General features: G+C 45.0%; 1 protein-coding gene and 1 long non-coding RNA gene across 7 annotated transcripts in view; one reads left to right on the top strand and one right to left on the bottom strand.

Annotated features, from left to right (window-relative positions):
- Positions 1 to 13,304, bottom strand: part of LOC107078867 (uncharacterized) — a 42,816-nt gene extending 29,512 nt beyond the window's left edge. The window contains exons 1-3 of one of the 2 annotated variants that reach the window (XR_011191312.1): positions 13,173 to 13,304; positions 12,115 to 12,349; positions 2,024 to 2,683 (exon numbers count right to left, since the gene is read on the bottom strand). This is a non-coding gene — a long non-coding RNA (uncharacterized lncRNA). Of the gene's footprint in view, positions 1 to 2,023; positions 2,684 to 12,114; positions 12,350 to 13,172 lie in introns of those variants that run through there. The other variant, XR_001479823.2, reaches the window with a different exon arrangement.
- The window catches only part of LOC102690345 (protein phosphatase 1 regulatory subunit 29), a 125,298-nt gene that overhangs the window by 10,489 nt on the left and 97,994 nt on the right, over positions 1 to 16,815 (top strand). For 3 of the 5 annotated variants that reach the window (XR_011191310.1, XR_011191311.1, XM_015359530.2), the window contains exon 1: positions 3,587 to 3,686. The exons of 1 other annotated variant lie outside the window; for it this stretch is intronic. The gene's annotated coding sequence lies outside the window, so the exon portion shown is untranslated. One more of the 5 variants, XM_015359534.2, reaches the window with a different exon arrangement.

Below are 16,815 nucleotides of genomic sequence, written 5' to 3' on the forward strand. Positions count from 1 at the left end.
AATCACACTGTGAGTGTTAACTTGCAGTAGTGGACAGAATTTTTTTATCAGGATTTGCACAAGCACCAGCAATAACTGTACTTTAAGAGTGAAAATGTTATTTCGGCAAATGGGGACAGTGAACCCACTGTGTGTGGAAAGTATATCATTGTCACTTTACTATGATATATGCAATAAACCAACTTGAGTCCTGCTCTGGTCAGCTTTGAGATGTTCTGAAGATGCCTAGGAAAACTGCAGTGCTGGCGTTTTTGGAGAGGCACTAGTAGACCAGAGGCTCTATTTAAATTTCTGTCTCTAACTCTCTCGGCTCTCATCACTGGCCCACACTGTCACTTCCCTGTTTATCGGTCGCCCTCTCTTGGCTCTATCTACTGGTCCACGTTGCCTCTGTATCTGTCTAACCCTGGTCTGGCTGTCTAGTCCCATAACTCTCAAACACACACTGATGGCAGTGGTCTTCATGGTCAGTGTACTAATGTGGTAAAAACACCCTCTGTATGGCTCCAGAGGTCAAACCAGGGCACAATTCAGAGTAGCCAATCAAGGAATTGGCTTTTGGAGGTGGTTGGAAATCGGAGCAAATGGCAAAACCCCCCATGTGCAGGTAGAACATGCTGGCTCCATGCAAACAGGTGCCCACTGTTGGAACTGAACCCATGTCTCTGGGGACATGAGACGGCAGTGCTAATCACTGTATCCAATGTACGGCCCCCTAACCCTGGCACCCTATCTACAGTATATTTATGCAAAGCCATTTTCTTTCCATCTCCAGCGGTACAACTTGGTCAGCAATTCTTCGATTCTCCACCGTATCCAAGTTAAGATGCTGGAAGAGGTGTTAGGGGGGAACAGTAGGGGGCGCTCACCCTGCAATCTGTGTGGGCCCTAATGCCCCAGTATAGTAATGGGGACAGATGTACAAGTGAGGTCCTGGCTCTCTGTGCTCATTAAAAATCCCTCAGCTGCTCCAGGGGTGCCGTATAAATGGCTGACTCTGAACTCTGACCCCAAGCTTCTCTCCCTGTCTGTGTGTCTCATCGAGAGCAAGTTGGGGTCTCCGAAAAGACAAATTCCTAATACAATAAATTGTATATGGCCAATTAAGTGATCTTAAATCTTAATAACCCCCATCTCTGAACTGGCTTCATCACTCTGCTCTCCTGCCCATTGAGAGCTGGTGTGTGGTGGTGCACTCTGGCTGCCATCACATCATTCAGTTGGGGCTGCACACTGGTGGTGGAGGGGATCCCCATTACCTGTAACCCCATTACTTTGAGTGGAGTGCCCAGAATGTATTACCAGCTGAGCTGGGGGTGCAGAGTGGGAACTACTGTGCCCCACCCCTTCCTCAGCCGGATCCCTGCTTCCCAGGGGTGTGAAGTGAATCCAATCTTACCTGTTAAGTGCCTTCGTCTCCTTTGGGATGATGAGCGCTACATGAGAACAACGCCTGTTTAGCTAACCACAATCGTCTGTGTGCTCGTTGATTCCCAACAGACTTCTGCAGCCATTTTCGCTGCGAATAAAATATCTCGGTGAGCTCACAAGTGAGCTTTCACTACTGCCGAGAGGCAGAACAGATCCAAGCGCCTGTCTGGCTGCCGATCCGCGGTACCAATATTGACACGGACATATCCCACAACGCCTGTCTTGGAAGCAGCAGGCCTATTTGTCTGGCAAGACCTGTACAAACAGGCTGTAACAGAATGAATGTCCCAATACAGTGCTCAAAGGAAAGCCACGATCAACTGTAAGGCTCAGAAACTCTAATCGGTGTCCCTACTGCGGACGTCTGTCTGGTGACTTTCACGCAGAGGAAGTAAAATGCTCAGATATCTGTTTTTAAATATTTTTTTTTCTTGATCCATTCATCTAAGATCGAATAATTAATTTGTAATGCGCCGTTATATATACACAGCTATAAGCTTGAATTAAATATCTATATAGGGCCCAAATGTTCTTCTCCAACCTCCAGTGATTAAAGTCTGGGCTGATCTAATCAATGTATTTTGAGGTTAGGAGCAACGGAACAGGAGTATCCCCCTTAGGCTTACAATCAGCGGAGACTTTTTTTTCCCCCACTTCTAGCAAGTCACCTACAAGACGAGCGCAGTGCGTTACTTCCAATTTGATTATTTTTAATGAGAACTTGTTTGCAGGAGTGTTGCAGAAGCCAGAAGTGATACAGTAGCAATACAGTACGCGCAGCCGGCTGCCGCTTCGGGCGGAGAGACTTGTAGATTGAAACAGAACTGAGGAATTCCCTTTTGCTCCTCCTGCTGTTCCCCTCCAGATCGATTCCATCTTCAAGTGCCGCCGCCGCCGCCGCAGCAGCGCTTCGGGACGCCTGACCGCGCTTGTCCGCTAGGCCGGCCGGCCGCTGCCTGCCCTCCTCTCTCAACTCCGCTCGGCCACAACAGCTTCAACTCTCTCACTCAGTCACACCACCAACACCGCCTGAAGACCGGCGGCGCTTCTGCGGCTGCCGGTGCGACTGCCGCTGTTGCTCCGTGGAATTAATCACAGCGAAACGCCAATAAAGATTTATCCGGGCTGGGGAGAGGGAAGGGGGGGGGGGTGATATTTGGTGCAATGAATTTGTAGCGCCTGGCCTCTGTATCCGAGCGCCCGCTCGTCTATTGATGCTGTTACAGGCAGCTGAGCTTAGCCATCTCGCCTTCTGTAACACACACACACAGAGAGAGAGGTTTATTTGTGTGCGTGTTTAGTCTGAATGACCACAGCCCCGTGCCGCGGTGTGTGTGTGTGTGTGTTTTTGCGGGCGGCTGTGTTAGGCCAGCACAATGCAGCGGTGGTCTCTTACGTGCTCGGGGTTCAAACGAGCTTGGCGCTGGTGTGCCCTGTGAGGCATATTACTGAGAGGTTTCATAATAATTGAATGAAGATTAGTCCGTTGGTCTCTCGCTCTCTCACGCACGGTCTGTCCCGACTGCCTGTCGGCGTCCAAACCCTCAATCAGGCCAGATGTCATTCTTAATCAATATCCGCTCAATTTATCGCTCCCTTTATTAATTCACACATTCACAGATGAAACAGCGATTGCGCGAGGAGGCTGGGGGTTGGGCGCACCCCCCCCCCGTCCCAGGTTCTCGCCTCAGAATTCTTCTTTTATTTTTTGTGAGTTTCTGTAGTTTTGAGGGGAGAAAAAAAAAGTTACTTTAAATGTTTAATTCTCCATGTGGTGTTTGGGGACTGATGTCGATTTCGGCAATAATATTAAAAAAACACACCCGGCGAGATAACGGAGCAAACCCCGGTTTGCGATTGATTGTTTTTTTTATTTATTTTCCCCGCTACACGTGCTGAAATCAATTTATGATTCGTCATCGGGGCTGTGGACCGCATGTCTTCGGCTGTCGCGCGTGTCCTCCCCTTCCCAGCTCGCCGCACGAGCCTCTAGGTAGACCTTCCGTGTTCGCCAGCTCCGTTTGTCAATATTATTACTATAATTGGTTTAATTATAGATATTATTAATTTCCTCGGCGCTGCAGTCAGCTCCAAACGGGAGTGGCAGATTCTATTCTCTCTCTCTCTCCCTCTCTCTCTCTCTCCCCCCCCCCCCTTCAGCGCACTCAGCGTTGTTGTGGGTAAAAGCGTTATTTCTCGGTCCACGCTGGAGAAAGAAACCCACGGATGGGCAAAAAACGAATCGACCATTCCAGGTACCGTGACTGCGTTTGAATAGATTTTTTTTTTACAGTTATTGTTACTGTTATCGTAATTATTTTAAAAAGGGGGTGCAGACGCCGCCGTGACAGTTAATTGATTGACGCCGTGGAGGATGGATATGGGGGGGAGTGGAGGTGGGAGAGAGATTCAGGCACCTCGTTTTGTCGTCTGTGTTTTTTTTTTGGGATAACGCAGAAAAACGCCGTCACCTACACGGCGAGCGCGTGGCGCGACTTCCAGTTTTATTATTTTTAAGGGTAATTTGTTCCTTCCGTCGTTCTCCGCCTTTTTTTCCTTCTTGTGTGTGGTGGATTTCGTGGGCTTGTGAAGTGTTGCTAGGAGATGCGCGCAGCGGAGCCAGGCTTCCGAGGGGATGCTACGACGCAGACACTGCTGTGTACCTGACCCGTCGCGTCTAACGACGAGGCTGGCGTTTGTGTTCCTGCTCGTAGCGTGTTGAATGCTGCTCGCCGAGCAAACCAAGCTCGGAAAACTATACCCTGTACGTTTCGTTCTGGATGGGTACGCTGGACTTTTTCTTTAGCGAAGTAAGGCGCTGAAGGCGAAGGCAAATTGACAGCTACCGCCTGATAAAACCCATGAATTAATATCGTGAGGCAGAGAAAGCGGAGGCTCGGCGTTGGGTGTTTTCCCGTGTTTTGTTTTTTTAAAGACCGAGATGTGAAGTTTCTACAGAGAGACAAACACACTGCGTACTGCGTCTCGGGGTCGGTGGTCGCAGGCTGTCCGGAGTCGACAACCACCCGGTCTGATACAACACGTTTTTGCGTCGGCTGTTTCTTTGCGAACACACGGGTCTGATACAGCCTCGAAAAGCTGAACTACAGCTTCGGATACCACAACATTTCTCTCTTGTCTGTGCGCGTTCTCCAGCTGTCCGAATTAGATTTACGGTCTCCCAAATACGCAACTCCTAGTGTCCCCCTGTTCGGCGGTCTGTCGTTTAATAGCGGAGACACAAATCGCCACAGAAGGGGTAGCGCGCCCACAGCCATGGGCGTCAGGCAATAAGTTAACCGAAGTAAAAAAATATTATTTTTTTTCGTCCGAAAAGTGTATGGCAGTTGAGAATCGCACTTTATTGAAAATGCTAATTCTGCAAACGTTACCTACTGTAGCTGTTTAAGTGAGTTCGTGGGCTTTATTTCATTTTCTCACACGGATGCAAGAAAACGCCAAAGGTTGTTCTCGGGGACCAACAGTTGATTTTTATTGCCAATACCAGAGATTCGGGAGGAAGGTGCCCGATCCAACCCGAGAATTCAAGACCAAGCGTCAGGTTGAAAAAGCGCTTATAGGTCATGACCGGTTTTGCTTTCCACGTCGCTTTTTTTAAATTATTTTTTGGGGGGCTGTTCAATACCCGATAAGGCTGTCTTCTCTGATCTATTAAAACGGGGCATCGCACCGAGTCTGTAGGGTGAATAGGGTGCGCAGAAGCAGTAGATCCAGGCTGCTCCTTCTGCACCGCTGGACAACCAGAAACGTGACCCAGCGATTACAGTGTGGGAGAATCCGCCGGTCAGTGCCTCCCTTTCAACAGATCTTAACCTATCCCCTTAAATTGGGAGCTCTCCACTACGGTGCTGGAGTGCCTCATTCCCGCTGGTTAATGGTAGGTCTCTTTAAATCGGCGTCTTCCGGGGCGTTGAGAATCTGCCCGGACTCTCCGGATTAAGACAAACAGTTGAGATCAGATGTATGCTGAAATGAAAGGGCTGCAGGCCTATTTATTACAGCTGTCCTGTAGGTTTAAATTTGGTACAGCATGAGGAAAGTAAGATTTTTGACTTGTTGAATTTGTCTGCGTGGTTAGGATCTATATATATTTATTTTTGTGTGCATCCTGCAGGAGTGATCAATGAGGTGCCGGCCCGGCGCTATGTGGGGATCAGTGCTGTGGGCTCGGGGTGTTTTCCTTGCTAACGCAGGGCTTGTAACTTAAGCAGCTATGTCACCCTGCAACTCGCAACTGGCAGCCCACTGAAGCTCAGCAGGTGTGAGCCTGGCCAGTAGCTAAGGCAGCTGCCGGAACAGGTGTTAATGGGACCAGTAGGGGGTGCTCACCCTGCAGTCTGTGTGGGTGCTAATGTCCCGGTATAGCGATGGGGGACACTCTGCTGTAAAAAAGGTGCCGTCCTTTGGATGAGATGTAAAACTGAGGTCCTGACTCTTTGATAGCTGGTGTGAGGGGCCGTCACATTATCCAGGTGGGGCTGCACACTGGTGGTGGTGGTGGAGGGGAGTCTCTATTAACTGTAAAGCGCTTTGAGTGCAGTGTCCAGAAAAGTGCAATATAAGAATATTAATTATCCTTATGCTTATTATTAATTATGTTGCACTGATGAGCTCTCGGTGGGGAGGAGGACAGAGTGATGAAGTCAGTTCATAGCTGGGGTTATTAGGAGGCCATGGTTGGCAAAGGCCAAGGGGAAACTTGGTCAGGACACATTCAGCTGTGGGCTCTTGTATAATATAAATTACACTGATTTAAACAAGCAACACATTTAATATATTTCAGCACTTCATTACTGCTATACAATTTTCCATCAAGGTCCACTCCCCTCATTACCTGATGGAGCCAGAGTATTGACCTCAGCGGGATGGCTGTGTATAGCCTGTTCCAGACTCCCACCATTATTTGTACAACAAAGTGCCTCTTCTCGCTTGAACTTCCCCCTAATTTCTACTTTTTTCTATTCTGTCAACGAAGCTGACTGGAGTAAGCTAATGTACTGCCATTCTAAAGCCTTCCATCTATAAGTGCCATTACTTCTATTGTCTCCACTGATGGCAACAAGACTCCCAGTGCACAGCACTTGAATCCAGCTTTATACCAGCTGGATTGAATGCGTTATACTCCTTATAAGGCAGCACCAGGTGTTTGGGATTTCATGCTTGTTGCCTTGTTTCTGAGTAAATGCGCTAGACGGATGAGGAGCCAACGTTAAAAATACTGTACGTTTGCTTTTCTGCTTCACCAGTGCGATCTGAACGAGAGCCTGCAGCTCCTATAATCACCATTGTGTTTGCCTGTGGTGCCGGGGGAATGCTGCCAATCCGAAGCAAAAAAAAAATTAAAACAAAAATAGATTTTAAGAAATGGCACAGCTTTTGTCATGGAAGAATACCCCAAAGCAGCCTGTCCAAATTTGCTCATTTATAAGAGTGCCATCGAAATCGAATTACAAGGCAGTGCAAACATTGTAAGGTTGACCAAGGCAAGCCTGGATTTCCAGTAGAGTACAAGTGGTGTTTATATAGCGTGTAGTGTAAGATGGGAATTTAAAAAAAAAAGGTTTTGTTTTTTTGTTCTACCCAGGAAAGTTGCAAACTAGAGAAAACCAATTAGGCCTATCTTGTCTTCTTGGCTGTTTTCAGAGTAACGCCTACAATAATCTAGCTGCTTAGTTTGTTTCAGACTCCCACAACTCTCCTGTTTTAAAGAAGAATGTCCTTTTCTCAGGGCTGAATCCACTGGTGCTTGGTTTTCAGTCATGTGCTCAAGTGCTCGTTTCATTATTTAGCTTGAAGTAGTCCCTATGGGGTGATTGTGGATAATTGAAAAAAAGTCTCCTGATAATCTCCTCTGCTTGAGACGAAGTTACCTACTGTAAACGTGTTCCTTCTTGGAGACAAAGTTGAACTTTCAGGGCACCAGCAACATTCTTGTAATGTTGTGGCTGAAAATCTAACATTATTACATATTATAAGTCTGCTGTTTCCCTGTGTGCGGTAGGGTTTCAGCCTTACGTTCAGTCATTTCAAATCCAATTACAGCGAAGGTCGTATTTTTTTCCCTTTTGTTCTGCATTTTCCTCCCCACCACCATGTAAGTCTTCATCACAGCATCACTAAGAGCTTGTCACAGTGAATTTGCCAAGTTGTGCATTCCCAGGGTTTAAGAATAATTTCCCTGCCTCAGTATGCTAGATGCTGAGCTATGATGTCATAGTTTTTCCACAAGTATTGTTTAGAAGGGCAGTATCTCGCAGTCCTTTATAGCATTTACCCTAGCAGATTGTCACATACTGGTACAGCAACAAACCGCAAAAGCAGGTTAACACTCAGGAACTTAAGGTAAAGCAGACAGCTGGTAAGTGAGGTCAGCAATGCAGTATGGAGGTGAAGGAGATCATGAGAGCGCTGTGTTGGACAGTCTCTGCTTAATTGAGCTTTGCAGATTTATTGCGGATACATGGTGTTCTCACAGTGCTGTGCTGGGTCCCTCCGTGGTCAAGCTCCAACACAGAAACTGCTGTACTACTTTGAGCTGACACTGGATTCGGCTCACTTGGTGGCTGTTCACTCCCCCAAGAGTTTTAGAAAAGCAGTGCTCGCCTTCAGCAATCACACCTCAAAGACAGACTGCTAGCAGTGTCAACATTTGCTTTGCTGTAGCTTAGAAAATGCAGAATGTAACGTTTGTCCACAAGGGCTTTGGCGATTCGGCTGAAATCAGAGCTGAGGACATTAAGCAATGACTGCGGTGTAACGAATATTGATATTCTTTGGCTCCCACTGCAATATTGCAAGCAGTCTTAATCACGTAACACTGGGCAATTTTCTTTTCAGCAGTTATTGCCAAGTATATATCTATACTGTGTTTTGGGGAAAATGTTAGATTTGTTTTTTTTTTGTTTATTACCAGAATATAGCCCAGTAAGGCCATGGCCTAAAAACCAAACTAAAATGGTCATGAGTTACCCAGAGCTCATAATGTTTGGAAGTGTCATGTTTTATTGGAAATTGCTTTCTACAAGAAAAATGTTTTGATAGAAAGAAGTTTAGATGACTTCAGGGAAAGTTGTAGACCTTTAACCTTGTATCTGAGTGGCCTTAAGCCCACCAAGAAGCAATATTGAGCTCGTTTATGATGCTGGAATCCCTAGTTCAAATAGTTCCTTGTTCAGCCTTTGCAACGGGAGGGTGGCACTGAGTTTGTCACAGCAGGTGATGTCGCCCTCCTAGAACATGGATAGAGCTGAATTCTGAAGCCAGGGTTGACCGCTTCAACTGTAAGCAAATCCCAGATTCTTATGCTCCAAGATGGCTGGCACAGAATCCAGGAATTCCTATTCCGATATCTTCGACCACTTTTCATGGCAAAGCTTCCTGACAAGCTCAGTACAACATATTGGAGCTCTTGACTTTCTCTCCATCAGGCAGAAGTTTGAATGGTCCCCATTTACCAGCCTGCACAAACACCCATGCATTAATAATTCCTCGCATAGGGGTTTCTCTTAGGATCACGGCAAAACTTTCCTGTTTAACACGTATCCATCTATGACCTCAAATCCTGTTAGGCTACAACTGGGGATAGTCTTGTTTCTTTTTTCCAAACTTTTAAAAACGTCAATCCAAACTTCCCCTTAACTGGCTTTCACCAACGCTGAATTAAAATCCCATCTGCTCTCACTCAGCCTTGTCCCTGTATCCTCACACAACCCCAGCTACTCCTCTGTGGTAGTTCTTTAATATCCTTGACAATGTATTCTCTTTCACCCTCTCTCTGGGTGCTACTGTTTATCAATAACCTGCTTCAGTGAAGAGATGGCCCTCGTGGATTTCTGGGATCTCTTTGGCAAGAACAGCAAGTGGATGGAAAGTCACTGTTGTTGTGGTTGAGCAATCTGCAGGTCACAGCTGATGTGTTGTCCTCATTATGTCCACTGACACACGGCAACAACAGCAGATCCAATTGTTCTTCTCCAAGGTTGCTTCTTGCTGATATCAACCTTTTTTTGGTCTGAATTGGAACCCTGTGGGGTCCAACTGGGTCAATCATTATTCGACTTGAAGTGGGTTTCTCCAGGAGTTGCAGTACAATGCGCCTGGCGTACCCGGGTAATCTTTAGTGCCCAAAGTTTTTGACGCAATCATGTCTTCAATGACCTGCTGTGAGTCTGCAAGCTTGCAGAGATACTTGTATCAAAGGTAGACATACTACTCCTTTTGTAAGTCTAATGCATGCATGTGGGTGTGTCAGAGAAGCATACCCAAAGAGGCTTAAACTGTTAATTCATAGAGCCAGGGGTTCATGAGCTCAGTGAAAAAAGGAACCCCACCAGCCTACTTCTGCAGCTGCTATAGCTATTGGAGCATAAGCAAACAGGCAAAACTCATTACCCTTTATTGCTTTTTACTTAATTTATGGTCTCCTTCCCATGCAGAATGGAGACTGCACAAAAAAGAGTTTTTTTTTTTTAGCCTTCGTCAATTTTTTTTTGATGCCCCCCACACAGAGGAAAATCGAACCGAAAGAAAATTATGAACATCAAGAAATCCGACGGCAACGCACAGGTTTTTAGCGTGCGTTGTAATGTGTGATTTTTTAAAAAATTTATGTTCCTGGGGCCGGAAGATGAAAGGAGAAACGGCGCGTCCGCAGAAGCGCACAGATTTATCACAGCCCCCTTGTGGCTCCTGCGCTCCAGATTCGTGCTGCACAGGAAATGAAGCTGCCGGAGCCAAAAATTCTGGGTAACTGTCGAAAGGGGCAAGTTATTGATTGTACAATTTTATTGACGACTTTAATATGCCGGAATGTACAGTTAATTTAGAACACGAAACCGGGAAGGAACAGGGAGCCACAGATGATGAGCTGCCTGGGGACTTTTTTAATAGAAGTTGTTTACACTGCCTTATTAAAACTGCACGAAGAAAGCGATCCAACAAGAAGCGGTGATTTTTGAGAAACCGTGTTGACAAGATGCACAACGTGTGCAGATGTCAGGAGTTCTCTTTCAGACGGAGCTGTTTTCTAACTTTTAATTGGTTTCATGTGAAAAGGTTTTGAGGGGAAAAAAAACACTGTAATTTGTACAGTGAGCGGTCTTGTTTTGCGCGTGTGTGTGCTTCCAGAGCTCAATAGAGGAAGGATTTTGAGCTGTCCTTGTAAACCAGCACGTTGCTGAGCACAGCCAGGTTTTCCATCAGCTGGAAACAAATGAGAAGAAATACGTCTCTTGGTCCCGGGTCTCCTTGCATCTTTTGGCTTTTGTTCAAGCACTTCATTACTCGGGTTAATTGCAATCTTAATTGTTCTTTTTAATAATTAGATTTTTGTAACCTTTTTTTGCACTCCAGTCTTTTGTTTTAGAAATACTCCAGCATAACAGTCAACAGAATGCCTACTACTAATTCTCTCTTCAGTCTTGGGTAATGAACATTTTTTTTTTCCCTTGTGGCTGTCCAAATAGCTCTTAATATATTTTTATTTTATGGACCCAGGTTGGAAAAGATTTTTCCTACATGTTGTTATTGACAGTATTTCATAACTGCTATGCAAATGGCAACAGCCTGAAGCTAAACCTACCTGACTTGAATCCACCAACAATCAAACTGCTCACAATTCACATGCTCCAAGTCTTGGGAAAAACTGATGACTTATGGGGTTCTATCACTTGCTAGATTGTGGCTTCAATAAAAATAGTGCCAGCTACTTGGTATTGTGGGTTTAACGCTATTTCATCAGTGATGGCCACAGCACCCTGCAGCAGGGTGCTGTGGTATACAGTAGGTGGTGTGACAGAGGAATGTCCATTTTAGAGGAAGGCCTGCATGGGACCCATTCATTCTACAGTGGAATCAAAATCAACAGTCAGTCAGGTCTTCCTGTAACAATTAGTAATTTCATATTCGAGGAGCTGAGTGCGTTGGGGGGGAGTGAGGGTTTATATAAAAAAAATTCCAAATTAAAAAGGGAGAGGGGAAAATAAGTTTTATCTCAACTGTACACTCACTTACAGCACAGGGAAAAGGATTAAGTCTGTTAATCTATGACGGAATTGCTGTATTTAGTGGGTTTTTTTTTTGGCCTGAGGTTTGCAAATTCTGAAGGAACACAAGTTCTAGACCAAATGCTGTAGAAATGTTTTTACCCTTATCTAATATTGGTCCTGTCAAACTAGACATCAGTGATTGAAATGACTGGGGAAACTCGCTCACAGGCAGCCAAAAGTAATTAAGAGTTCAAAAAGGTGTTAAATTCCACTAAATATGGATATGTATTGAGAAGACAATTTTTAGACTTTCTAACTGTTACATTCTGGTAATCCACAAAAAAGATATCCAAATTAACAAGGTACCTACAGTATACAGTTTGATCTGATCAATAATAAGTGGCAGCATCTGTGCTACATAGGCTTACAGTGGTCAGAAGTGAATGCTTCAAATTGAATCTGGGAAAAAAAACATACATTTTACTAATAAAAATGTGTCTGCCTTCCATGAAAGGAGGGAACAGATGCTCTTCTAGCCCAGCTCTTCATTATGCTCCCTCTCTCTATAACCTTAATAGTTGGCAGCCTGTCTTTCCTGTAGGCGCCAAGCTTGGGCCTAGCTGAAACAGAGTTAGAAGCGGACCGTTGTGACTGGAGGGGAAAGCAGATTACTCACTCTAGGGATTGCAAGGGACTTTCTGCTGGGCGGCAGGATATTGCTCACTGAGCTGAAGTCTCTCTCGCACTCGGTGGCTCAAGCTGCGAGAACATCCAGTGTTGTGATCAGCCTTACCATCTCTGCAGGCACCTTCTTTCCTCCTTCGCTTTTGTGCTCTCTGGGACCTTCAGCAATCTGCCTTTCAGACAGGTGAAACCTCTTGTTGAGGGAGAACACAGCTCTTATGTCCTTACTGTGTCGGGGGGAGGAGAAGAGAAGGGAAGAATACTATTACATGTTATATCAATTTGTAACGTTTTAAGATTCAAAGAATAATTCGAGAAGGACTTCAGGTGTTGCAGCCTTATCGGCATATACCGTACTTAATTTACAGCAACAGCGCGATCTCGGCAGGACTGAGCTCTTCTCGAGCGCGCTCCCGCGCCCGGGCTCGGCAACTTAAGTGCGGTCCCCATGGCAACCAACCCACGCCGTCTCAGCCAATCGTGAGGGACCAGTTTTGGCGCCCCGAATCAGTCCAACGGAGCCGTTACACACACGCCATACGGCAATACGCCATTAAACAGGCGCACCATGGCATTGTCGCCACAGTACTGTTCCCTCACACAGATTTAGTATTTATCCACATAAAAGCCCAAGTTCTCTCAAACTCCCCTACAGATCTAAAGTCTTAATTTCGAAAAATCGTTTTCGTAAGACATTTCTAACTTGTCTTAAAATAATCCGCTATTGAAACGCATTCGGAATTTACGCTCATTCATTCTAACGCCGTTGCGATTTGGTTGCGCTTTGAGCTACAAATGGGCTGAATTACAACTTCTTGCCGAGCACGGTGAGGGCCTAAGTTATTTATCAAGACTGTCAACCTTGAACGAAAGCTTTATTTTTTATTTTGTCTCGTACACTATCATTTTATTGTCTGATGACAACCGGAGAAATAATACTAAAGCTTTATCAGACCGATTTACAACGTTCAATTACGGCGTTATGGAGTGGCAAAACACAGCTCGGAAGGCTCAAATTCGTTGTGTCGCTAAACGAAACGGTATACCTACTCCTGTTTACCGACGATGTCACTAGCCTTAAATCCGTCGATTGAAAGTCGAGCAGTAACTATTACTATACGTTACTCACAACCAATAGGAAAGCACCATCGTCTGGTGAGAGCCAAGAGTACTTCCTCCAGGGGTTTGATGGACCAATCAAAATCCCCGAGGCAATAGCGTTTAATATTGCGTGAATATGATTGGCTACGGAATGTAGGGTCACGATGAAGGCGTGGCCTCTCCCTTTGCCCTTATTTGGTTACAGGAAGTGCTCCTTCCTGCAACAGCTCGGAAGGCACGTAGAGGCGCACGGTTTTATATGATAAAATCACAGTCTAAAATTACGCTGGGCTCTAATTATTCTCAGGGAGCACTCACTTACAGATTCTGTACTACCAGATATTGAAAATTCGTTATTTTAACTTTTATTAAACGTTAGAAATATTTGATCATTGTTTTCTTTGGTAAGAAACAAAGTTTGTCTCTAACACAGTGTATTGCTTTTTTAACCGATACAGTAGAAAAACACCTTAAGAAACACCCGGTACATGCGCGAAGTACAAACTTTCTCAAGCGCAACTAACATAACTCGACTTTTGCCATCACAATTCATTTATTTCAAATGTGTTAATTAATTAATTGGATATTTTTTTCCCTTCTGTTTACCCTGCAGTCACTCCCCGTTCGGTGGTAAATGACATCTGATTATCCTTCCTGTAGGGAGGCTCTTAATTACCTTAATTATCGTAATTAATCAACGGGGGGCTGATGACATGCAGATCTGTGTGTGAATTCTTAACGAGCCGTTAAGTTGTAAAAAAGTAGATATGTTTGTTTTAAACATTCTTACATGTACTGTATGGAGGGTCAGAGCGTCAGAATTTGGAGAGGAATTTCCTTTTTGGGGTTTTAATTTGTTCACCGTTCTGGAATCCTCGAATGGAAAATAATCCTGTTGACCTTCACACTGTCTGCCATAGTAGTGCAGGTGACTGTAATAGTGATCACGATGACAAAGACGTTACATCTGAGAGTGTTAGTGACGGGACGGTAACACTGAAAGGGATATTGATGCGACTAGTGACGAATAGTATTGTAATGAAAGCTATCGCGATGACGGTGATGGTGATAGAGTAATGGTCACAATTAGGTTTACAGTGATAGTGACTGATTATGTAATGGTGAAAACCACCGTGATAGTGATAAAAACCGAGTAATGGGGTGTTGACGCTGATAGTGACAGATATTGTAATAGTGAAAGCTATGGTAATAGTGATAGTACTGGTCACAGTGGCGTTTACACATTTTCATATTGTAATAGTGACGATGATAGTAAGAATGACTGATGTAGAGCGATGGTGATCGTGTTAGTGACAGCGAAAAAGCAGTGGTGACACTGGTATTGACACTAAAAATAACTGATTATGATGGTAACAGTGAGAGGGAGAATGATCACATCTGTAATAATGATAGTAACATTGACACTACTATTGAGTGATATTGTAACACTGATGGTGACCATGAGTGACAATGATCATTGTGGTGAGAAGGACAGTGATAGAGACAGTAACAGTGACATTTGAAAGGACGGAGACTGTTACAGTGAAGGGGGGATAGCAGTAGAAAAAGTGGCAGTAATATTAACAGGGAGAGTGGGAGTGATCGAGGCAGTGCAAGCAATGATAGTCACAGTGTAGTGACACCGTGTTAGTCACGGTCACAGTTACAGTGTCAGATACAACAAGTGGTGGGCACCATGAATGATGGCGACCGTGCAAGTAATCAGGTCAGTGACAGAAACTGCGATGGTGACAGCAAGACAGACAGTGCCAGTGAGAATGATAATAGCAAGAGTGAGGGCATTTGTCACTTTTGTGGTCACTATGGCATAGTGATAGTGACAGTGTCTGATACACTGGCAGACTGCTCGGCTGTGTAATATACTTTGCCAGACATGCTGGTTGACACCTGCTGATTTCCTGGCCTGTGCAGTCCCCGACTTGTGGGCCATCTTTGTGAATGCTGAACGGGCACACGGACTCCAGTCACTATCCCACTCTGCCTCCCCTTTCCTCTCCGAAGAAAGTGCGCAGTCTCCTTCTCTTTCTGTCGCTCCCCACCCAAAGTCTCAGCTCTGACCTCTGCCTTCCTCTCTCTCTTCCTATGCCTCACCCTCTCTTTCTCAGCCACATCTCCCCCCCCACATCCAAATACAGGGGGAGCCATCTGCCAATTGCAGTGTCTGCCTGCCAGAGGCACTTTTTTAATCATTTGCTGGTGATTTGACAAGCAAGAGAACGCCAACCAGAGAGATCAATTTTGCTTGCCCCTGGGCACGCTTCTCTCTGCCTCTTCATCTGTGATCGCCATAATTAAAACGCAGGCCCGAGGGCGACACACACACACACAAATTTGCTGTCTGCAGAGATGTGACTAAACGGTAGGTAAACCAACAAAAGCAGAGAGGCTGTGTCACTGAAAGTAACAAGCAGAAGGGGATGCTGATAAATAGAACATTTCTCCATATGTTGCGACCTCTGTTTAGATAACATAGCTGTTAAGTCATCTTTCTGCTATGAACATTCCAGCAAGCCTTTGGGTTCATAGGGAAAGTGGTTTTGGATTGTACGTTATGCACGATACAGGGGGAAGAAGTGGGTGGCATTTGTTGCCTTGCAGTGCTGAGGTCTGGGGTACTATTTTCGTGGAGTTTGCATGTTCTGCTGGTGTTCGAGTGGGTTTGCTCCCACAGGCCAAAGACATACTGGGTTAATTGACTTCTGGGATAATTGACCGTGTGTGTGTGTGTGTGTGTGTGTGTGTGTGTGTGTGTCTTGTATATCCCCTGTGGTGGACTGGTGTCCCATCCAGGGTGTTAGAGGTTGGAAAATGAATGGATTTTGTATGATGATCCTGGCTACCCATCTGTGTGAATTCTTCCTGATACTCCAATCTGCTCCCACTTCATTTCTCTGCTTTGTCAGGCCTAGCTGTGTTACTTCTTTGACCTGAACTCAGATTTGACAAGGGATGCAGATACTGTACAGTATATTAATTAGCTCTTAGCATTTCACAATAGTAAGAAAACAGCACTCTGTAATGAAGCTATTTTCTTCTGCTCCTGAAGCAGCTACTCTTTACAATGACTAAATATGCACAAAGAAAAATTAGAAGACTCTTTAGACTGTCCTGCTTTCAAATGTTGTGAAATGGCCCGAGTTAATTTTAATAATAATTCCTTCCAACCTCTGCTTGCTTTAAAAATCCCTGTCATTTTGAAAGACCTTCCTTATAAGAATTCAATAAATCGTTTTCAGTGGGCAAAGCCCAGCTATGCCATACTGGTAACACAGCTCTTATAAGGGCAAAACAGCTGTCCTGGGCTGCTTGCTTTGTACATTTAGTCAAAAGTAAAGTAAAATCTTAACTACTGTATATAGAGGCGGTTGCCTTTTCTTAAAGTTCCATAACCCACGTATCGTAAAATTCAGTTGTCCTGCAATGGTGACATCTTCCGAGATGTAGGTTTTGTAAGAAACGGCCTTTTCTACTTAGTTATAGATCAGTCAGTCAATCCATTGAGATGTTGAAGTACAGTATTCCCGGCTGTAGTGGTGCTGAGCTTTCCACACATCTGGGGAATTTCTATCAC

This window comes from Lepisosteus oculatus, chromosome 12 (genome assembly GCF_040954835.1).
Source record: "Lepisosteus oculatus isolate fLepOcu1 chromosome 12, fLepOcu1.hap2, whole genome shotgun sequence".
NCBI lineage: Eukaryota > Metazoa > Chordata > Actinopteri > Semionotiformes > Lepisosteidae > Lepisosteus > Lepisosteus oculatus.